Here is a 25,664-nt window from a genome sequence, read left to right as displayed (position 1 = left end):
GAAGGTTTAGCAGCATGGCTAAGGATAGAGGATTAGTGGGAGATGGGTTAGTGACTGCGGTTGGGATGGGGAATCCCCAGGGGACAGGCTACCAGCATGACAATGAATTCCTGAGGAGACGGTCTATTATAATACATGGATTATTCGAATCTAGGGCACCAACAAGACAAGAGAAAATAGAAACAGAAAAATACGAATTTCACGAGATATTGAGGTGTATTGGAGCAGAGATGGCAGAACGCGAGGTGGATATCAATCGACGGGTTGGACCTTACAATTGTACCAAGAAGAGACCTGTTCTGGTGCAATTCTCCAATGAGGAGGCAGTGGAGTACATAATGAGGAGCAAGCATTTACTCAGAGGAAGTGAAACCCATTACAATGTGTTTATAGAGAGGTTTATGACGAAAGATGAGCAAACAGCCCACAAAAATAGATGGCAACAACGACAACGTACTAGCCTCCCAGGTAGTCTCACCTCCCAGGTCACATCCCAGGTCACCTCCCAGGTCACCTCCCAGGTCACCTCCCAGGTCGCATCCTCCCCAACTCAGCCCTCCTATACATCCCCCCTGCCTCAGCCTCCCAAAACCCCCCTGTCCCTTCCACATTTGCACCTCCACAACGATTCCCCTGCCCCTGCTACATCACACTTGTCAGCGACCCCAGTGGGTCAAGCCATGCCCTCCCCAAACCCACCTTCCCATCCCCCCTCCCCAAATACCCCTTCCCACTCCCCTGCCCCTTCTACCCCATTGACTTCAATTCCATCTACTCCATCCCAGCTTCCACTGCACCCCTCTTCCACTCACCCCCAAACCCCACCCAACCCTCACCCCTCCTATGCACCTCCAGCCCACATTTAACCCCCTCACCTTGTGACCCCCTAACACCTTCCCCCATCTCCCTCTTCCCCTCTTCTACCCCAAAACCCCCACCTACCCCCGATTCCCCCCTAACTAATATACCCTCTCTTCCACTCCCAGCACCCATGCTCCATTCTCATCTCACCTCAGTATCCCTCTTCCCCCCAACCTCTCAACCTCTATCTGACTCTCAGTCTCACTCTATTTCTCAACCCCCCTATGCTATTCAGACCCCTAACTTTCAGACCCATTATGCCCTTCCTACCCCCCTAGATGCCCAGACCCCATTCGCCTACCAGGCACTCCCAGGCACCCCCCTAGCACCCCCCCACTCGCCCCCACAGCCCCCACTTGCCCCCCAGACACCCCCCAGTTCCCCCCAGACCCCTGGTGAAAGGGGGAACTCTGACACCCGAGTTTCCAAGAAGAGTCTCAAGGTTTGGTACACCAATGCTGATGGGGTAGCCAATAAAGCAGAAGAGATAAAAGAAAGAGTTAGTGAGGCAGACCCAGACATAGTGGCAATAGTGGAAACTAAAATAAATGGCATGATCTCGGATGCAATCTTTCCAGAGGGGTACCAGGTGATAAGAAAAGAAAGGACACAGAGACAGGGAGGTGGAGTGGCACTACTAATAAAGCGGAAATGGAAGTTTGATGAGCTGGAAAATCCGGGTACCAATGAAAGCACAAGCTTCATACATGGAACCCTGACAGTGGATGGGAAGAAGATTGTAATCTTGATACTCTACAATCCCCCACCAAACAGTAGAAGGCCCAGGCAGGAGTACGAGGACAGCAACAAGACATGTATGGATGAACTGCAGAGGGCAGCAACTTTAGCGCATAGAATGAGAGCGAAGCTGCTGGTCATGGGGGACCTAAATCACGGAGAGATAGATTGGGAAACGAGGAATCCCCATGGCGGGGAGGAGACCTGGGGAGCGAAGCTGGTAGACGTTATTGACAGGAATTTCCTAACACAGCATGTGAAAGAAGATACTAGGGAAAGAGGAGGGGATACGCCCAGCCTATTAGATCTCATTATCACTCAGAATGTAGAAGACATCGAGCAGTTGGAACATGAAATACCACTAGGAGCTAGTGACCATTGTGTCCTAGCCTTTGACTACATGATGGAGCTTAAAATTGTGACCAAAGGACAAGAGGTCCGGGAAAGGAGACTTGATTACAGAAAAGGGGACTACAGAAGGATAAGGGACTACCTGGGAGAAGTGCAGTGGGAGGAAGAACTTAGAGGAAAAACAGTGCAAGGTATGATGACCCAAGTCATATTGAAATGCAAGGAGGCTGAAGATAGATTTATTCCAACAATAAAGAAAAAAAGCAGGAGGGAATATAATAACCCATGGTTTAATAGACAGTGTCAGGAAGCAAAGGTGAGAAGCAGGAGGGAGTGGAGGAAGTACAGAAGACAAAGGACAGAGGACAACAGGATTAGATGTAACAGAGCTAGGAATGATTACATTAACATAAGACGAGTGTCGGAAAGAAATTATGAGAACGATATTGCAGTCAAAGCGAAAAAGCAACCAAAATTACTACATAGCCATATAAGAAGGAAGATGTCGGTAAATGACCAAGTGACAAGACTGAGGAAAACAGAAGGGGCATATACAGAAAGCGACAAGGAAATCTGCGAGGTACTGAATGCAAAATTCCATGGAGTGTTCACTACCGAGCCTGAGCAGCTCCCATTGTTAGAAGAGATTACCCAAGATGAAAGACTATCAGATATAGAGGTGACAGCAGAGGATGTAATGAAACAGTTGACAACACTGGATGCAAATAAAGCTGTTGGACCAGACAAAGTATCACCGTGGATACTTAAAGAGGCAGCGCAGGCTCTCAGCGTGCCTCTGGCAATGATCTTCAATGAGTCACTTATGTCGGGAGAATTGCCCAGTTGCTGGAAGGAGGCAAATGTCGTACCGATTTTCAAAAAGGGTGATAGGGAGGAGGCACTTAACTACAGACCCGTATCACTGACAAGCATCCCCTGCAAAATACTTGAAAGAATAATTAGGCTAAGACTTGTTGAGCACCTGGAGAGCATTGGGTTTGTAAACAAGCACCAACATGGGTTCTGGACAGGGAAATCATGCCTAACAAACCTTTTAGAATTCTATGATAAAGTAACAAGGATAAGGCAGGACAGAGAAGGCTGGGCAGACTGCATATTTCTTGACTGCCAAAAGGCCTTTGATACGGTACCGCACATGAGACTGCTATACAAACTTGAGAGGCAGGCAGGAGTAAGCGGAAAGGCCCTAGTATGGGTGAAGAACTACCTAACAGGAAGGAGCCAGAGGGTAATGGTAAGGGGCGAAAAGTCGGACTGGCGAACAGTAACAAGTGGAGTACCTCAAGGATCGGTGCTGGGACCAATCCTCTTTCTAATTTACGTAAATGATATGTTTACAGGAGTGGAATCATACATGTCAATGTTTGCAGATGACGCAAAATTAATGAGAAGAGTTGTGACAGACGAGGATTGTAGGATCCTCCAAGATGACTTAAACAGGCTGCAGAGATGGTCAGAGAAATGGCTACTGGAGTTTAACACCAGTAAATGTAAAGTTATGGAAATGGGATCAGGTGACAGGAGACCAAAGGGACAGTACACAATGAAGGGGAACAGCCTACCTGTAACGATTCGAGAAAGAGACCTGGGAGTGGATGTGACACCTAATCTAACTCCTGAGGCACATATAAATAGGATAACGACAGCAGCGTACTCTACACTGGCGAAAATTAGAACTTCATTCAGAAACCTAAATGAGGAAGCTTTTAGGGCGCTTTACACTGCCTACGTGAGACCCGTCTTAGAGTATGCCCCGCCATCATGGAGCCCCCACCTGAAGAAACACATAAAGAAACTGGAGAAGGTTCAGAGGTTTGCGACGAGGCTTGTCCCAGAGCTACGAGGGATGGGATATGAAGAGCGGCTGAAGGAACTGAACCTTACGACACTAGAGAAAAGAAGGGAGAGAGGAGATATGATAGGGACATATAAAATACTCAGGGGAATTGACAAAGTGGAAATAGATCAAATGTTCACACGTAATAATAACAGAACGAGGGGACATGGGTGGAAACTGGAAACTCAGATGAGTCACAGAGATGTTAGGAAGTTTTCTTTTAGCGTGAGAGTAGTAGAAAAATGGAATGCACTTGGGGAACAGGTTGTGGAAGCAAATACTATTCATACTTTTAAAACTAGGTATGATAGGGAAATGGGACAGGAGTCATTGCTGTAAACAACCGATAGCTAGAAAGGCGGGATCCAAGAGTCAATGCTCGATCCTGCAAGCACATATAGGTGAGTATATAGGTGAGTACACACACACACACACACACTCGGGTTGAAGTTCAACCCGAGTAAATGCAAAGTAATGAAACTAGGCAGTGGAAACAGGAGGCCAGGCACAGGATACAGAATAGGAGATGAAGTACTTAATGAAACAGACAGAGAGAAAGATCTAGGAGTTGATATCACACCAAACCTGTCTCCTGAAGCCCACATAAAGAGAATAACGTCTGCGGCATATGCGAGGCTGGCTAACATCAGAACGGCGTTCAGGAACCTGTGTAAGGAATCATTCAGAATCTTGTTCACCACATATGTAAGACCAATCCTGGAGTATGCGGCCCCAGCATGGAGACCGTACCTTGTCAAGCACAAGACGAAGCTGGAAAAAGTCCAAAGGTATGCTACTAGACTAGTCCCAAAACTAAGAGGCATGAGTTATGAGGAAAGGCTGCGGGAAATGCACCTTACGACACTGGAAGACAGAAGAGTAAGGGGGGACATGATCACAACCTACAAAATCCTCAGGGGAATCGACCGGGTAAACAAGGATGAACTATTCAACACTGGTGGAACGCGAACAAGGGGACACAGGTGGAAGCTGAGTACCCAAATGAGCCACAGAGACGTTAGAAAGAACTTTTTCAGTGTCAGAGTAGTTAGTAAATGGAATGCATTAGGAAGTGATGTGGTGGAGGCTGACTCCATACACAGTTTCAAATGTAGATATGATAGAGCCCAGTAAGCTCAGGAATCTGTACACCAGTTGATTGACGGTTGAGAGGCGGGACCAAAGAGCCAGAGCTCAACCCCTGCAAGCACAATTAGGTGAGTACAATTAGGTGAGTACACACACACACGAGGCCTCGTAGCCTGGTGGATAGCACCAGGACTCGTAATTCTGTGGCGTGGGTTCGATTCCTGCACGAGGCAGAAACAAATGGGCTAAGTTTCTTTCACCCTGAATGCCCCTATTACCTAGCAGTAAATAAGTACCTGGGAGTTAGTTAGCTGTTACGGGCTGCTTCCTTAGGTGTGTGTGTGTGTGTGTGTGTGGTGTGGAAAAAAAGTAGTTAGTTAACAGTTGATTGACAATTGAGAGGCGGGCCGAAAGAGCAAAGCTTAACCCCCGCAAAACACAACTAGGTGAACACACACACACACGCAAACACACACACACGCAAACATACACACACACACACACACACACACACACACACACACACACACACACACACACACACACACACACACACACACACACACACACACACACACACACACACCTGTTGATTGACAGTTGAGAGGCGGGACCAAAGAACCAGAGCTCAACCCCCCGCAAGCACAACTAGGTGAGTACACACACACACACACACACACACACACACACACACACACACACACACACACACACACACACACACACACACACACACACACACACACACACACACATACATACACACACACACGCACGCACACACACACACACACACACACACACACACACACACACACACACACACACACACACACACACACACACACACACACACACACACACACACACACACACACATCGAGGGTCGAGGCAGACCCTCGGAGACACACGTCTCCGAGGCCGAGTGTCGAGGCAGGTGGTCACGTTACGCTGCGCTCGTCAATAAGTCTTCATATTTCGGGACATCAGAGGGATGCACGGGAAATTCGGTGTTCAGTGATAATACAAAGTGCAACACACTAATTAGAAACTAGCAAATTTATGGATTGTGTCCGATAGGGAATATTAGACAAGATCAGGGGTACGACAACAGTGCCAGGACAAGCACGTGGGCCACTGCATGGTCAGGGTGTACACAACTAGATGCGATAGTGAAGATCATAACAAATAGTGAATAGGATAGGGAAGAAGTGATTCTAAACGTGTGGCATTAGAATAATATCGGTGCTAAGAGGAACAAAAAAGCAGAGTTCTGGTGATAGATAGCGACAAGTTGGAGGGACCTACGCCTGGCAGCGGCGTGGATGGGGACAGCAGTCCTACACCCGACTGTCAACAGTACTTTTAACACCTGTTTGTTCTGTGGGATGTTTTGAATTGATGGTAAGGTAAGGCCTCTCAAAAAGTCAGTCAGTCAAACAGTGTTCAGTGTTATTGCTTTTTAATAGTTAGTTTTGGATATAAGTTAACAAACGGAAACGAACCTCAGAGGAAATAATCGGCTCACGTGGGAACTAGTTTGTGGCACCGAAGTGTGAAAAAACCCTCCGCCCTACACCGAGTCAACTCCCCACCCCCTTCTCTCACCCCCACCCCTCCCATCATAGCAACAGTAGTACACAGCCTCCCAACCATATGGTGCACACCCTCCCATAACCCTTCAACTCTCATCCGCCCCACACACCCTCACCATTCCCTCCCTCTCTCCCACCTCCCCCCATACACACTAACAAACACCTCTCTCTCTATCTCCCCCCCCCCTTCTCTCTCTCTCTCTCTCTCTCTCTCTCTCTCTCTCTCTCTCTCTCTCTCTCTCTCTCTCTCTCTCTCTCTCTCTCTCTCTCTCTCTCTCTCTCTCTCTCTCTCTCTCTCTCTCTCTCTCTATCCTCTCTCTCTCTCTCTCTCTCTCTCTCTCTCTCTCTCTCTCTCTCTCTCTCTCTCTCTCTCTCTCTCTCTCTCTCTCTCTCTCTCTCTCTCTCTCTATCCTCACTCTCTCTCTCTCTCTCTCTCTCTCTCTCTCTCTCTCTCTCTCTCTCTCTCTCTCTCTCTCTCTCTCTCTCTCTCTCTCTCTCTCTCTCTCTCTCTCTCTCTCTCTCTCTCTCTCTCATAGGGTAAACATGGAAGGGACACGAACTCCGGGTGACAAACGCAGGATAGCAATCACGGCTGGAACAAACTCAGAGGATGGGATGGAATAGGAAACCTGGATGAAGGGAGTATTCCAGCATATGTGGGATGAATTCAGTGAAGGACTGAGGGTAATGAGGGAGACAGTAGCCAACCTGCAGGATGAACTAAGGACAGCAAAGGAGGAGATAAGATGCCTGAAGGAGACTCCTCTGCAATACCAGACACAAACCAATACCTCAGGGAGATGGGAATGCTACTGTGGAGGGGACCTCTGCAACACAGCTCTCATTTGCTGAAATGCTTAAAAAGAGCCCTGAAGCTAGGTCTGCATTTAGGGAAGTTGCCATGGAAGTGGCTTCCTCTCAGGAAGCAGCTAGATGTACTAGCCAGCTGATACAGAGAAAAAGAGCAGTATTAGTAGCAGGCATTAACGAGCAAACAGGGACCAGCCCAAAGGAGCAGAGAGACAGGGACAAAAACATAGTTACCGAGATCCTTAAAGAGGTAAGGATGTAGGGAAATGAACAAAAATGTTGAAAAGGTTTTCAGGCTTGGAAAGTACAACAAGGACAGAGACTGGATGATAAAGGTGGTATTCATGAGCGAAATCACGAAAGAGGAACTGTTAGCAAGGAAGAGCGGTCTAGCAAATATACCGAAGTTCAAAAATATATTCCTGGAAGGGGATATGACAAGGGAAGAGAGAAAGCAGGCAGCAGACGCGAGGAAGGAGTGCAGGGAGAGAGAAAGGAATCAGAGAGCGACAACCCCTATTCCAACAACCCCGGAGGGGAGTGGGGAATCCTCCTCAAACAGTGCAATAGCCACAGGGAGTGGGGCACCACCCCCACATTCTACCCAACAGACACCCTACCTGCCCCATCCCCTGTCATCCCCCCACTAAGTACCCACCTAAGGCACCCTACCCCCACCCACCCCCACCTCCCACTCAACCCTCTCCTCCCACTCCCCCCTTCCCCCAAGACCACCCTTCTCCCCTATCCCCCAAGACCTCCCTTCTCCCACATGCCCTCCCGTCTCTCCAACCCCCAAGCCCTCTGTTGCCTCCTGGCCCCCTAATCCCCCCACTCTCCCCCACCCCACCTAAGCCTTCCCCTCTCCACCACTCCCCCTAAACCCTTCCCTCTTCCTCTCCCAACTCAGCCTTCCCTTTCCCCCATGCCCTCCCCCCTTTTCTGCCCCCAACCCCCCCCCCCTTCTCCCCAAGCCTCTCCTCCCCCCATGCTCCCCCAACCCTTCCACTCCCCCCCCACCCTTCCACTCCCCCACCCACCCTACCCCTCTCACTCTCCCCCCTGCCCTCCCCCTCTCACCCACCCCCTTACCCTCTCCCTCCCCCCAACCCCCCCCAAGCCCTTCCTCCTCCACCAGTCTCCCCGTACCAGATCTTCCCAGCTCCCACTCGCCCCAGATCCCACAGGTCCCCCCCAGAGGAGAAGCAGAAGAGAGTCAGTTTCACGGTAATGTACTTCAACATAGATGGGATCACAAGCAAGGCAAGTGAACTAAGAGAAAGGGCACAAGAAGTAAACCCAGATGTAATCGGACTCACTGAAACAAAACTCTCTGGAATCATAACGAATGCCGTGTTTCCCCAGGAGTACATAGTAATAAGAAAAGAGAGGGAAGGTAGGGGAGGAGGTGGAGTGGCCCTACTCATGAGAAAGGAATGGAGTTTTAAAGAAATGGCTATACCAGGCTGTGATGGTTTCAGAGACTACATAGCCGGCACCATGACAATGGGAGGACCAAGAATAGTAGTAGCAGTAATATATAACCCTCCACCAAATGACAGAAGACCCAGTCAAGAGTATGGAAAGAACAAATAGGCAGTTAACTCCATAATTGAGAGGGCAGCCTCTGCTGCCTGTAGAAATAGATCCCACCTGCTCATCATGAGGGACTTCAATCACGAAAGGATTCACTGGGAGAACAAGGAACCGCATGGAGGCGAGGATACGTGGAGAGCCAAACTATTGGAGGTGGTGACTAGAAACTTTTTAACCCAGCATGTCAGAGAACCCATAAGGATGAGAGGAAATGACGAACCAGCGAGACTCGACCTAGTCTTCACTCTGAACGACTCCGACATAAGAGAAATCGGTTTTGATGCCCCAGTAGGAATGAGCGACCACAGTGTACTGGTGTTTGAGTACTTGATTGAAGAAGGGTTATTGAACTCGAGGAGGGATACTGAAAACAAAAGGTTAGCATATCAAAAGGGAAACTATGAGGAGATAAGAAAATTCCTAACAGATATAGCATGGGAAACAGAACTCAGGGGAAAGACGGACCAAGACATGATGGACTACATCACGCAGAAGTGCAAGGACGCAGCAAACAAGTTTGTCCCAGTCCAAAAGGAAAACAGTGAAATGAGGATGAGAAACCCATGGTTTAATAAGAGATGTAGGCTAGCTAAGCAGCAAAGTAAAAGGGCATGGAGAAACTATAGGAATAACAGGACACTTGAGAGCAGACAAAGATATCAGAATGCCAGGAATGAATATGTCAGGATGATAAGAGAGGCAGAAAGACAATACGAAAATGACATCGCAAGCAAGGCAAAGATTCAGCCTAAATTCCTCCATAGCCACACCAGGAGAAAAACAACAGTAAAGGAAGAGGTTATGAAATTAAGAATAGGGGAAGAAGGATTCACTACAAACGACAAGGAAATGTGTGAGGAACTGAATAAGAAATTCCAGGTCTTCACCTTAGAGCAAGGAGAAATCCTAGAGATAAGAGAGGGAATAGCTAACCAGGAACCACTGGAAGAGTTTGAGATTACCAGCGTGGAAGTAAGGAAGTGTTTACTACAGTTAGATGTGACAAAGGCTATAGGCCCAGATGGAATCTCCCCTTGGATACTAAAGGAAGGAGCAGAAGAACTATGCCTGCTACTCTCCATAGTGTACAACAAATCACTGGCAACATGGGGAACTGCCAGAAATTTGGAAAGCAGCTAACATAGTCCCGGTATACAAGAAAAGGGATAGACAGGAGGCACTGAACTACAGGCCAGTGTCCCTAACCTGCATACCATGCAAGCTGATGGAGAAGATTGTGCGAAGAAAGCTAGTGGAAAATCTGGAGCGAAAGAACTTTGTAACACAGCATCAACATGGGTTCAGGGATGGCAGGTCCTGCCTCAAAGGGTTACTTGAATTCTACAACCAGGCAACAAAAATCAGGTAAGAGAGAGTAGGGTGGGCAGACTGCATATTTTTGGATTGTCAGAAAGCCTTTGATACAGTACCACACAAGAGGCTATTGAAAAGGCTGGAGATGCAGGCAGATGTTAAAGGGAAGGTACTCCATTAGATAAAGGAGTACCTAAGCAACAGGAGACAACGAGTCAATGTGAGGGGTGAGGTCTCAGATTGGCGAGACGTTACAAGTGGAGTCCCGCAGGGGTCAGTCCTTGGACCTATACTATTTCTGATATATGTAAATGATCTCCCAGAGGGTATAGAATCGTTTCTCTCAATGTTTGCTGATGATGCCAAAATCATGAGGAGAATCGAAACAGAGGATGAAAGTAGGAGGCTACAAGATGACCTAGACAAAATGAATGAATAGTCTTATAACTGGAAGCTAAAGTTAAACCCGAGTAAATGTAAAGTAATGAAACTAGGCGGAGGAAACTGGAGGCCAGACACAGGATACAGAATAGGAGATGAAGTACTTCATGAAACGGTCAGAGAGAAAGATCCAGGAGTTGATATCACACCAAACCTGTCTCCTGAAGCCACATAAAAAGAATTATGTTTGCGGCATACGCGAGGCTGGCTAACATCAGAACAGCCTTCAGGAACCTGTGTAAGAAATCATTCAGAAGCTTGTACACCGCATATGTAAGACCAATCTTGGAGTATGCGTCCCCAGCATGGAGCCCGTATCTTGTCAAGCACAAGACGAAGCTGGAAAAAGTTCAGAGATATGCCACTAGGCTAGTCCCGGAACTAAGAGGCATGAGTTACGAGGAAAGGCTGTGTGAGATGCACCTTATGACACTTGAAGACAGAAGAGTAATGGGAGACATGATCACTACCTACAAAATCCTCAGGGGAATTGACAAGGTAGACAAGCATCAACTATTCAACACTTGTGGTATGTGAACAAGGGGACACAGGCGGAAACTGAGTACCTAAGCGAGCCACAGGGACGTTAGAAAGAACTTTTTCAGTATCAGAGTAGTTAACAGGAGGAAAGCATTAGGCAGTGATGTGGTGGAGGCTGATACCATACACAGTTTCAAATGTAGATATGATAGAGCCCAGTAGGCTCAGGAATCTGTACACCAGTTCATTGACATTTGAGAGGCGGGACCAAAGAGCCAGAGCTCATCCCCCGCAAACACAACTAGGTTAGTAGAACTAGGTGAGTACACACACACACACACACTCAAAGAACCTGTCTCTCCTGCCTGAGAGATAGGCAGGAGTGACTGGTAAGATGCTCCAATGGATAGGCGAGTACCTAAGCAATAGGAAGCAGAGAGTTACAGTGAGGGGTGAGACCTCATGCAGATTGGCGTGAAGTCAACAGTGGAGTCCCACAGGTCTCTGTATTGAGACCTCTCCTGTTTCTGATATGCGTAAATTATATCCAGGAGGGTATAGACTCTTTCCTCTCAATGCTTGCTGACGATGCCAAAATTATGAGAAGACAGAGGAGGACCGCTTGAGACTTCAAGAAGACCTGGACAAACTGAAGGAATGGTCGAACAAATGTTGTTAGAGTTTAACCCAAGCAAATGTAATGCAATGAAGATAGGTGAAGGGAGCAGGAGACCAGATACAAGGTATCATTTGGGAGATGAAATACTTCAAGAGAGAGAGAGAAGGACTTGGGGTTGATATCACGTCAGACCTGTCCCCTGAAGCCCATATCAAGAGGGTAACATCAGCGGCATATGTCAGGCTTGCCAATATAAGAACGGCATTTAGAAACTTGTGTAAGGAATCATTCAGAACTTTGTATACCACATATGTCAGACCAATCCTGGAGTATGTAGCTCCAGTATGGAACTCATATCTAGTCAAACATAAGACTAAACTGGAAAAGGTTCAAACATTTGCCACCAGAATAGTACCCGAGCTGAGAGGTATGAGCTACAAGGAGAGATTACGGGAATCAAACCTCACGTCTTTGGAGGACAGAAGCGTCCTGGGGGGGGGGGGGACAGGATCACCACATTCAAGATTCTCATAGGAATTGATATGGTAGATAAGGACATACTGTTTAACACAAGGGGAACACGCACTAGGGAACACAGGTGGAAATTGAGTGCCCTAATGAGTCACAAAGATATTAGAAAGAACTTTTTTTAGTGTCAGCGTGGTTGACAAATGGAATGCATTAGGAAGTAATGTGGTGGAGGCTGACTCCATACACAGTTTCAAGAGTGTGTAAATCACGAAAATTAACACGTAATGAAAAATGTGAGTGTCAGACCACGGAGGAAGAATTGAAACAGGAATTTCCTTAAGTACCCTGGTATATTAATACATCTTCAGAAGGAATGATTCCTTCTGAAGATGTATTAATATACGAAAGTACTTAAGGAAATTCCTGTTTCAATTCTTCCTCCGTGGTCTGACACTATCACAGTTTCCAGTGTAGATATGATAGAGCCCATTAGGCTCAGGACCCTGTACACCAGTTGATTGACAGTTGAGAGGAGGGACCTAAGAGCCAGAGCTCAACCCCCGCAAGCACAAATAGGTGAGTATACACACACTCACACACAGGAAGCAGCCCGTAGCAGCTGTCTAACTCTTAAGTACCTATTTACTGCTAGAAAACAGGTGCATCAGGGTGAAAGGAACTCTGCCCATCTGTTTCCGCCGGCGCCGGGAATCGATCCCGGGACCACAGGACTATGTATCCAGCGTGCTGTTCATTCAACTACCAGCGTGTACTCACCTAGTTGTACTCACCTAGTTGTGTTTGTGGGGGTTGAACTCTGGCTCTTTGGTCCCGCCTCTCAACTGTCAATCAACAGGTGTACAGATTCCTGAGCCTATCGGGCTCTATCATATCTACACTTAAAACTGTGTATGGAGTCAGCCTCCACCACATCACTTCCTAATGCAATCCATTTGTCAACCACTCTGACACTAAAAATGTTCTTTCTAATATCTCTGTGGCTCATTTGGGCACTTAGTTTCCACCTGTGTCCCCTTGTGTTAAATAGACTGTCTTTATCTACCCTATCAATTCCCTTCAGAATCTTGAATGTGGTGATCATGTCCCCCCTAAGTCTTCTGTCTTCCAGCGAAGTGAGGTTTAATTCCCGTAGTTTTTCCTCGTAGCTCATACCTCTCAGCTCGGGTACTAGTCTGGTGGCAAACCTTTGAACCTTTTCCAGTTTAGTCTTATCCTTGACTAGATATGGACTCCATGCTGGGGCTGCATACTCCAGGATTGGCCTGGCATGTATACATGTGGTATACAATGTTCTGAATGATTCTTTACACAAGTTTCTGAATGCCGTTCGTATGTTGGCCAGCCTGGCATATGCCGCTGGTGTTATCCGCTTGATATGTGCTGCAGGAGACAGGTCTGGCGTGATATCAACCCCCAAGTCTTTTTCCTTCTCTGACTCCTGAAGAATTTCCTTTCCCAGATGATACCTTGTATCTGGCCTCCTGCTCCCTACACCTATCTTCATTACATTACATTTGGTTGGGTTAAACTCTAACAACCATTTGTTCGACCATTCCTTCAGCTTGTCTAGGTCTTCTTGAAGCCTCAAACAGTCCTCTTCTGTTTTAATCCTTCTCATAATTTTAGCATCGTCCGCAAACATTGAGAGAAATGAATCGATACCCTCTGGGAGATCATCTACATATATCAGAAACAAGATAGGACCGAGTACAGAGCCCTAATGTGTGTGTATGGGTTTTTGTGTGTAATTACCTAAGTGTAATTACCTAAGTGTAGTTACAGGATGAGAGCTACGCTCGTGGTGTCCAGTCTTCCCAGCACTCTTTGTCATATAACGCTCTGAAACTATTGACGGTCTTGGCCTCCACCACCTTCTCACCTAACTTGTTCCAACCATCTATTACTCTGTTTGCGAAAGTGAATTTTCTTATATTTCTTCGGCATCTGTGTCTAGCTAGTTTAAATCTATGACCTCTTGTTCTTAAAGTTCCAGGTCTCAGAAAATCTTCCCAATCGATTTTATCAATTCCTGTTACTATTTTGTATGTAGTGATCATGTCACTTCTTTTTCTTCTGTCTTCTAGTTTTGGCATATTTAATGCCTCTAACCTCTCCTCGTAGCTCTTGTCCTTCAGTTCTGGGAGCCACTTAGTGGCATGCCTTTGCACCTTTTCCAGTTTGTTGATGTGCTTCTTAAGATATTGGCACCACACAGCCGCTGCATATTCAAGCTTTGGTCTAACAAAAGTCGTGAACAATTTCTTTAGTATATCGCCATCCATGTATTTAAAAGCAATTCTGAAGTTAGAAAGCGTGGCATAGGCTCCTCGCACAATATTTTTTATGTGGTCCTCAGGTAATAGTTTTCTATCTAGAACCAGCCCTAGATCTCTTTCTTTATCAGAATTCCTTAAAGATTTCTCACATAATATATAGATTGTGTGAGGTCTATGTTCTCCTATTCCACATTCCATAACATAGCATTTATTAACATTAGATTCCATTTGCCAAGTGGTGCTCCATATACTTATTTTGTCCAGGTCATCTTGAAGGGCATGACAATCATCTAAGTTTCTTATCCTTCCTATTATCTTCTATCATCAGCAAACATGTTCATATAATTCGGTACACCAACTGGTAGATCATTTATGTAGACAATAAATATCACTGGTGCAAGAACTGAATCCTGTGGTACTCCACTTGTGACATTTCTCCAGTCCGATACATTGCCTCTGATCACTGCCGTCATTTTTCTATCAGTCAGAAAATTTTTCATCTATGTTAGAAGCGTACCTGTCACCCCTCCAATATTTTCCAGTTTCCAGGACAACCTGTTATGTGGAACTCTGTCGAAAGTCTTTCTTAGGTCCAGATAGATGCAGTCAACCCAACCATCTCTTTCCTGTAATATCTCTGTTGCTCGATCATGGAAACTGAGTAAATTCGATACACAGGATCTTCCAGATCGAAAACCATACTGTCTGTCTGATATTATATCATTTCTCTCCAGGTGTTCTTCCCATTTAGTTTTAATTATTTTTTCCAATATTTTGACTATTACACTTGTCAATGAAACCGGTCTATAATTAAGGGGGTCTTCCCTGCTTCCACTTTTGTAGATTGGAACTATGTTAGCCTTTTTCCACACATTAGCTACATCTCCTGTAAACAGGGATGCCTGAAAAATCAGTTGAAGTGGAATGCTGAACTCAGGTGCACATTCTCTCAAAATCCATGGTGAAACTCCATCTGGACCAACTGCTTTGTTCTTATTTAGCCCCTTCAGCATTTTTTCCACTTCGTCTCTAGACACCTCTATGTGCTCTATGTTGTTCTCTGGAATTCTTATTGTATCTGGTTCCCTGAAGATTTCATATTGTACAAACACACTTTGGAACTTTTCGTTTAATGTGTGGGAAATTTTTACCCACCATATCGAATAATCATCTAAGAAATGTATTATTTCTATATCATATCTATATCATATTTAAATTGTATCAAAATCAAATGAAATCATATCAAAATCATATTAGAATCATTATAGATTCATTATACAGCTTGATCCTAGATGACAATGCCACTTGGATCACGTACGTCATAGGGCCCTATAGATGCCTACATGACTTTGTGCATGATCTCTCAAGGATCCAGAAGCTTCTAGAAGGATTTCTTAATTAAAAAACTATTGGAACATATTATAGTCGTGGGTTGGTGGTGTATTCGTCGTTGATCCTTCTTTACGGACAACCCAACCCACAACTCTGTAGAGTGCTTACACCTCACTAGGAGATCACCCTTGGCGCTTCTGGCTCTTGGAGAGGGGCTCAACGTCACACGTTTAGGGGATGCGGCTCCAACACTTAGCCTCATTGTCACGTGCACACACCCACTCGAGCCGCTGTGACTCCCCACTCTCTCCTTAGGTGATATGATCTCCTCAATCCCCCTTTGACTTATTAGTATTACCTTCTACCCTGTCCACAGCAGTGGTTCTTGGTTCTTTCTCTCTCTCTCTCCTTCTTTACTACCTCCTGGGAAGCCTCACTAGGACAAGGGCAAACACCAGCAAATTGGGATACATTTACTGGACAAAGCACATACACGATACATACACACACATAATAATAATGAATCCTATTCTCTATAATATTACAATCAGGTTGTACTCCAACATCATCAGAACTCTATCATCAGCTTATCAAGTGGTGTCCTATCTCCTGTTTCACCACCTGATACTATCACCCTCCGTAAGTTGATCAAGTCTACATACACTGTTGCACCATCAGCAAGAGAATATATATATGTATCTATAAATGTGTACAATGAAAATCAACATGTGAATGCAATAACATATATCAGTATAAACGTTCCTTGATACACAACAATGATCAATCGATCACTCTATCAGTCCTAGAACGCATACGTCTGTAGGTAATCCAGCCTACGACTGTAACTCTAAACTTCAGTGTAAAACACTCCTTGACATATGAATGCAAACAGTCACTCACCTCTCACTGCGTCTTGCACACTAATGACAACCAAACACTATCAACTCCCTATAAGTAATCCACCAGAACTTCCCTTCCACCTCTGGAAGTTCACTACCCTGATATCTTCAGGTTCTTCTGAGTTTAACTACCAGGATCCTCTGCAGCTCCTCCAGGCTGCTATCATGAAGTTTCCTTGAGCAACTATGGTGCTCTACTACTTCTGCTAGATTCCTCCACAGCTCTCTTGGCTGCTACACCATGAAGTTTCCTCGAGCAACTATGGTGCTTCACCACCTCTACAGAAGCACGTGTCACTCCTCTTCACTACTTCTCCTCACAGCTCGAGGTCCTCGCCTCCACTACCTTGGAGTCTCATCAACTACTTCATCTGTGCTGGCATCGAAGTTCTCAGCAACTTCTTCCCCAAAGACAAACCTGCAACCCATCGACACTCCAATAAAATGTTTCCCCTTTAACACATAAACAAAAATAATCACACAATATGTTTGCCTCAAACCTCTATCTGTCCTCTGCATACAGTGAGAGTGGACTCCCCCGTTTTGGGCGGGTCCATACTCCACCTCGTCCGGCGGGCCTCCTCACTCAGGGAGGGTCCTTCACCGTCAGGAGCCAGGCTCCCTCAGTTGCCCGCCAGCGCTCAGAGGGGACGGACGTCGCTCCATGTTCCTCCCTCTCCACTCTCTTATTTCAGGCCTTCTGCCTTATTAAAACATGTCTAACTTATCAATAAACATTGCTACTGTCGCTGGGCACACGACCAACTACAAGCAATCACTATGAACTGGCTTAAATCGTGCTTACCACAGATTGTCTAGTCGAGGGCGCTATCCCTCTGACAGAGCTTAGTCAGGGCACTTCCACGGCCCACAATAATGCCTCTGGGCAATTTAATATCTGCTCGTCGACCAGGACTTGAGACCACAACGTTCCCAGCTCGATTCTACAGGTGGCACATCTGCATACTTCTCTTCTCTTCGAGATATATCACTAGGGGTTCCCTTCTGACGGGAGCTCAACGGAGCGCGGCTTTCCCCTGCGATGTCTGGCACTCAAGTGAGGTCAAAGCCCCTCCAGAAGCGAGCCTCACGCCTCCAGCAAAATGTCCACATCTCCTAGCCAGTCATTTATCTATTTCCTTACTTACTGCCCATGATCTTAAACTGTTCATTGAATCCACCATACTATTTTTCATATGGGTTATCACCTCAATATTTGCTAGACCTTCTAATCAGGTCAGGCTTGATGAATAACTCTCAAGGAGGGAGACTCGTTTCTCCTGCAGGCTGAGATCATAACACTCCCCTCCCCTTATTTTTGAGAGTTATTCCAGTGGCAAAGCTCGGGATAATACATCCGCCACCACATTGTCTCGTTCTTCAACCGATTGGTTCGACCGGTTAGTCTGTTTACATACTCCCTTAGGAGTCTACAACTAGTTCGTTGCTCCTTGCAACATCTGGCTCACAACTCGCCCGAAACATGATCTTCTCACAAACGATTTGACTTCTCTGGCACCTCTTAGCTAGGCTGTCCTCCTTGGACGCTTGCACTCCATCGGTCCACTCTACTTATTGTTTCCACCCTCCGTTTCCTCGTCTTCTTCTCTTCACGTCCAGAGTCAGACGTCTACTGTCTGTACCTTCTCTGTCGTCTTCACACTTCCATCTACTGCCATTATACTTCTGTCTCCCGTCATCATACTTCACTCCCTCGTCTTCACCGACGATCCTCCCTTTCGTCTCCTCATTTATCCGAGATCTCATCCTGTCTGACTTCCACCGAGTCCTCGGGTTTCTTCTATTCCTCCATGGTTGTATCATCATCCTCTTCCTACACTTTTCACTTCAATACCACTCCATTTCTTCTCCTCCAACTCTTCTTCGTTCCCTAAAAGTTTCTTTGAGCACTGTACTACATCTAACAGCACTCGACCGTACATGTCGCTTTACCTCTCCTAGAGTGCTCGTAAGCATCTCTCCACACACACTGTCTCTTCTCCTTTCATTTTCTTGGCTATTACTTTTCTTCACTATCTCTCCTCCACGTTTTCTGTGAAACATGTCAACTCTTGACATCTCAAACGACTTAACTCCACTATCCATATGCCTCTGTGCTCGTGGACCACTTGACGCTCTACTCCAGTTCTCAGTCTGTCCATATCATCCCTCACTTCTGCTCAGCACAGTTGCATTCACCTTCCGGCTCTTAATTTCGGTGGGCTGGGCTCTACTCAGGTCCGCTCTCTTCACATGATTCTTCTTCGGCTGGGCCATCTTCACTTTTGACCTCACCGAAACTTCATTTTCCTGGGCTGGACCTTCATCAAACAGCCACGCTATATCTACGTCGATATCTTCCACCGGTTGAATCGACACTGTCTCATCTTCTCCAGCGTCTTCCTCGTCGGCCACCTCTGCCTTCCTTACTACCGAGACAGGGTACTCAATGGCTTGGCGGTCTCCTGACTCATCCCCTCGGATGTCAGTCAGGTTCACACTCTCAGGTGTCCCACCCATGCCATGGCCTTCTGGGCACTCCTCTGGCACAGTCTCCGCTATGACTCTTGGCAACACCGTTGTCCCACACAAGTCATTCCCCAGGATCACTTGGACTCCTGGAACAGGTATGTCGGGGCATACCCCCAACATCACCTCTGCCGACACATATTCCGACCTTAGCTGGACAGTACAAATGGGCATGTCACTCTCAGACAACAACCCATATACCTTCATCTTACTCCTGCCAGCTAACCGTCGATCATTCCCAATCAGGCTTCTCGTAATCAAGCTTTGATTAGCTCCGGTATCTCTTAAGATACCAACTTCTACCTCAGGTTGGCCTCCTACACTGATCCAACCTTTGCTCATGAAAGGCCTATACCTCTCGTTCACTAAGTTTGCTCTCTGTGGTTTGTTGGAACACATTAGTATATTTACCTCGGGGGTCACACATGGCCAGGGCCACAACTCTCTTGCCCTGTCTACAATCTCGCATCACGTGACCCAATCCGTTACAATTGTAACATCTCATCTGGGAAAAGTCTCTTTTATATGTACCAGAGCAGCTCTGACTCTGCCCACTCGTATTGGAGTTCCTCGGGCCAGACGTACTACTCGTACTCTGTGGAGCTTTACTGGACTCTTGATTCCCTGGATAGCGATTAGTTTCTCGTTTGGCTCCTCCATCCTCACTTTCAGACGAGGTGCGCGACCTACTCTTCTGAGTTTTAGGGTACTTACTTTTATCTGCCCATTTATCAAAATTCTTCTCACCCCAGACTCCTCTGGGTCTCTCATAATTTCTTCCTACCCAGACTCCACTGGGTCTGCTATTGCTGCGTCTCGCCTCGCTTCTTACTCTGTTCTCCCTTAAGCTCTTGTATGCTTCAGTAATCATATCCGCCCTATCTGCGGCATCTTTCACCTCCTTTGTCCCTGCTTCTTGGATCTTGAACTTTGTTTCAGGATGCATCATCTCCAAGAACTTCTCCATGACCATCAGTTGCTTCAGGTCAGCGTAGGATCCAACTCCAGCAGCCTCAATCCACTTCTGGAATTGTCTTTCCAGATCTCTTGCTGTCTCAGCAAAAGTACACGCTCCAACCCTCACCATCTCTCTGAAGCGCTTCCTATAAGCTTCTGGGGGTTAACTGAAACGAGCGCAATATGCTGCTCTTTACCGTGGCATAATCCTGGCACTCTTCCAGTGACAATTGGGTGTATGCCTCCCTGGCTGCACCGGTCAATCTTAACTGGACCAGCTGGGCCCATTCCTCCTGTGGCCACTCCTTGATACTGGCTACTTTTTCAAAATGCTCGAAGAAGCTCTCTGCCTCTTCGGGAACAAACAAGGGAATGTCCCTTCTCCCGAACCCTAACATCTGGTGAGTGTGATACCTGGGTGGTGCTCTCTGGCAACCCATGTTCAATCCTTTGCTCAGCCAAGGTTCTATTTGCTTCTATCTGCATTTGTTTGTTCTCTCTTTTTTTTCGACCTCTAGTCTTGCTTTCTCTTTTTCTATTTCCAGTCTGGTTTTCTCTTTTTCCTTCTCAGCTTCATTTTTCATCTGGAGTTCCAATTTCATCTTTTTCAGCTGGAACTGTCTCTCCTTGTTGCTGCATCTGGAGCTCTAACTGGAATCTCTCCAAGCTCCTATTCCGGCTACTCCTGCTACTGCGGCTACTCTTGCTGCTCCTACTTGATCCCTGGGATCTCACTTCATCCTGCCCATCATCCTCCTTTCCACTTTCAGCTCCTTTCTGGGCTCCTTGTTCTGCCGCTTCATTTTTGGCTCTTAACTGTCTCAGGATCTCATCCTTCATCCCAGCTACTTTAGATGCTTTCAACCTAATGCCACATTTTTCTGCTATTTGTTTTAATTGATCCCTCGTGCAACCTTCCAAGTCCTCAGGCTTGCCTGACTCCACAAACGTTTGCACCTTATCCATCTTTGTCTTGTGAGTCTTCCCAAGAGAGATAATATACACCTGCGGTCACACAGTTTATCTATTTCAGCAAGGGTGTACAAATCCACTCTTGGACAGGGCGTGGGTGTGTCAGTTCACTCTCCCGGACTCAGGCCCCCACTTTATTATAGTCGTGGATTGGTGGTGTATTCGTCGTTGATCCTTCTTTACGGACAACCCAACCCACAACTCGGTAGAGTGCTTACACCTCACTAGGAGATCACCCTTGGCGCTTCTGGCTCTTGGAGAGGGGCTCAACGTCACACGTTTAGGGGATGCGGCTCCAACACTTAGCCTCGTTGTCACGTGCACACACCCACTCGAGCCGCTGTGACTCCCCACTCTCTCCTTAGGTGATATGATCTCCTCAATCCCCCTTTGACTTATTAGTATTACCTTCTACCCTGTCCACAGCAGTGGTTCTTGGTTCTTTCTCTCTCTCTCTCCTTCTTTCCTACCTACTGGGAAGCCTCACTAGGACAAGGGCAAACACCAGCAAATTGGGATACATATACTGGACAAAGCACATACACGATACATACACACACATAATAATAATGAATCCTATTCTCTATAATATTACAATCAGGTTGCACTCCAACATCATCAGAACTCTATCATCAGCTTATCAAGTGGTGTCCTATCTCCTGTTTCACCACCTGATACTATCAACCTCCTTAAGTTGATCAAGTCTACATACACTGTTGCACCATCAGCAAGAGAATATATATATGTATCTATAAATGTGTACAATGAAAATCAACATGTGAATGCAATAACATATATCAGTATAAACGTTCCTTGATACACAACAATGATCAATCGATCACTCTATCAGTCTAGAACGCATACGTCTGTAGGTAATCCAGCCTACGACTGTAACTCTAAACTTCAGTGTAAAACACTCCTTGACATAAGAATGCAAACAGTCACTCACCTCTCACTGTGTCTTGCACGCTATTGACAACCAAACACTATCAACTCCCTATAAGTAATCCACCAGAACTTCCCTTCCACCTCTGGAAGTTCACTACCCTGATATCTTCAGGTTCTTCGGGTTTAACCTACCAGGATCCTCTGCAGCTCCCTCAGGCTGCTATCATGAAGTTTACTTGAGCAACTATGGTGCTCTACTACTTCTGCTTGATTCCTCCACAGCTCTCTTTGCTGCTTCACCATGAAGTTTCCTCGAGCAACTATGGTGCTTTACCACCTCTACAGAAGCACGTGACACTCCTCTTCACTACTTCTCCTCACAGCTCGAGGTCCTCGCCTCCTCTACCTTGGAGTCTCATCAACTACTTCATCCTGTGCTGGCATCGAAGTTCTCAGCAACTTCTTCCCCAAAGACAAACCTGCAACCCATCGACACCTCAATAAAATGTTTCCCCTTTAACACATAAACAAAAATAATCACACAATATGTTTGCCTCAAACCTCTATCCGTCCTCTACATACAGTGAGAGTGGACTCCCCCGTTTTGGGCGGGTCCATACTCCACCTCAGCCCGGCGGGCCCTCCTCACTCAGGTGAGGGTCCTTCACCGTCAGGAGCCAGGCTCCCTCAGTTGCCCGCCAGCGCTCAGAGGGGATGGACGTCGCTCCATGTTCCTCCCTCTCCACTCTCTTATTTCAGGCCTTCTGCCTTATTAAAACATGTCTAACTTATCAATAAACATTTGCTACTGTCGCTGGGCACACGACCAACTACAAGTAATCACTATGAACTGGCTTAAATCGTGCTTACCACAGATTGTCTAGTCGAGGGCGCTATCCCTCTGACAGAGCTTAGTCAGTGGCACTTCCACGGCCCACAATAATGTCTCTGGGCGATTTAATATCAGCTCGTCAACCAAGGACTTGAGACCACAACGTTCCCAGCTCGATTCTACAGCTGGCACATCTGCATACTTCTCTTCTCTTCGAGATATATCACTAGGGGTTCCCTTCTGACGGGAGCTCAACGGAGCGCGGCTTTCCCCTGCGATGTCTGGCACTCAAGTGAGGTCAAAGCCCCTCCAGAAGCTGAGCCTCACGCCTCCAGCAAAATGTCCACATCTCCTAGCCAGTCATTTATCTATTTCCTTACTTACTGCCCATAATCTTAAACTGTTCATTGAATCCACCATACTATTTTTTCATATGGGTTATCACCTCAATATTTGCTAGACCTTCTAATCAGGTCAGGCTTGATGAATAACTCTCAAGGAGGGAGACTCGTTTCTCCTGCAGGCTGAGATCATAACAAACATTAATCGCTTCCAGTAGGGATTATATATCGAATCCTTAATAAGAATCAGTGGTACTATCCAAGTACAGTGGTACTTGTATGTATATACCTTACCTGAATAAACATCTGAAATCTATCAAGTACTACTTATAATCTTTAAATCCTATATCTAATTATATTATAATCACATCTTATCTCAATCATAAGTCTAGACAGTAAAAATAATCAATCAATATTCATAGAATGCTACTGTGCTCAGGGAGCATGAAGGGGTGATGGCTGGGAGAGAAGGGCCCAACACACCTGCACTTCGCGTTTGTTTACAACTGAGTGAACAGTGACGGATCCTTAGCGAACATTATTTAGCTCAGGACATCTTATCTAATTATCTTTATCACCAGTGAATACTCTCTAGAACTGGGGGAGTACCTGGACAATATATCTACAAGGAATATCCCTAGAACATTTATATCTATCAGTGTAGAGTGGAGCACACAGTGACTTGTCTCCACCTTCACCATCAACCCTCATCTTTTTGCAAAGCAGTTAAAGAAAAATCTCGTAGCAACGCTACTTTTACATTATACAGCAACGCTGTTATATAAAATATTGTGACTATACTCGTGACAAGAGAGTTATCAAGTCTGGCACTGTCAGACAGGCACCCGGCTTCAGATAAGTATATTGAAGGTTAATACAGTACTGTATAAATTGGCCAATTGTATGCTTGTATAACTTTAATATCCTATAAGTCTGTCTGTTGGTTATAAAGCGAGGCAATGCCTCATATCTCAATAAGTTTATTTATATAGTAGGGCAGCAGTAGAATCTCTATCCAAGCACTAGACATCATGAGTGTCCATTATGTGAGAAAAGATTCAGCTGCAATAAGTAAATAAGACCTCATAAGTGTCCATGGTGTTGGAAGAGATTCAGTCAAGCTGACTGTACCTAATCATATAAATTGAATATAAATACATTGCATATATACTTGAATATATAAATTAAGTTAACAATTAATAACACGAAACAATGGGTATAAATTGGATAAGTTTAGATTTAGAAAGACTTGGGTAAATACTGGTTCAGTAACTGGGTTGTTGATTTGTGAAACCAATTACCGCGTAACGTGGTGGAGGTGGGGTCCCTAGATTGTTTCAAGCGCGGTTGGACATGTATATGAGAGGGATTGTGTGGTTATAGATAGGAGCTGCCTCATATGGGCCAATATGCCTTCTGCAGCTACCTTTGTTCTTATGTTCTTATTGCTTGCTTAGTTATTTTAAAGTTATCATATAAGTTCATTAAATTGAATATAATTTAGTACTTAGTTAATAGTACTTAGACTACATTTAAAGTAATTTATTATACATTTACAATTTAAATTGTTGTTTATAGTATAAGAATATATTGGCTGTTGATAGTTCAAATCAAATCAAATCAAATGTTTATTTAGGTAAGGTACATACATACAAAGGATTTTACAAAGAGTGATGGATTTATAGTTAGGGCTAGTACATACAAAGCCTAAAGCCACTATTATGCAAAGCGTTTCGGGCATTGTAAAACTTAAATGACTAAAGCTTAATACTAATTGAGCATAAAGAGTAAAATGAAAACATGGAATGAAAACATAGCTGAAAAAGCAGCGCAAATACAATTCTGTCGACAAACAGCGCTCTTTAAAAAAAAAAACAGACATTTCGTTGACAATAGAGGGGTAAGGTAGGTTACAGGGAATTTATTAGGTATAGCTTCGTTTTTATCTAAACTGGTTGAGACAGGTACAGTCTTTAACATGGTTGGGAAGGTCATTTCACATTCTGGGTCCCTTGATTTGTAGAGCATTTCTAGTTTGATTAAGTCGTACTCTAAGAATATCAAAACAAGTTATGGTTGCTAGGCTAGACTATGTACATGTTTAAATCTTATTAAAAATTTATTAAATCTTATCCTTGTATAAAATATAAGCTGATGTGAGAATCCCTGTCTACAGGTGTACCGGAACTTCTATCAACTAATTCATTCACCCCACCTGTCCCTTACAGCCCACAATCTGTCATTAGGAAAAGAGGAGCTAGGATTTACAGCTCTAGCTAGAGATTTTAGTTGAATTAATTTGCAGACAGTAAATTTTTAATTTAGTTCAGTACAAGTCACTGGTAGTCTCCTCTCATATCAATCCCAGCAGGTTTTTCACACATTTTCTTTTCA

At 45.5% G+C, this 25,664-nt stretch overlaps 1 protein-coding gene across 1 annotated transcript in view; it reads left to right on the top strand.

Annotated features, from left to right (window-relative positions):
• Positions 1-25,664, top strand: part of LOC123751416 (alpha-2-macroglobulin-like) — a 622,101-nt gene that overhangs the window by 536,085 nt on the left and 60,352 nt on the right.

The sequence above is a fragment of the Procambarus clarkii genome, chromosome 79 (assembly GCF_040958095.1).
Source record: "Procambarus clarkii isolate CNS0578487 chromosome 79, FALCON_Pclarkii_2.0, whole genome shotgun sequence".
Classification (NCBI taxonomy): Eukaryota; Metazoa; Arthropoda; class Malacostraca; order Decapoda; family Cambaridae; genus Procambarus; species Procambarus clarkii.
This window is presented reverse-complemented; position numbering and strand designations above follow the sequence as displayed.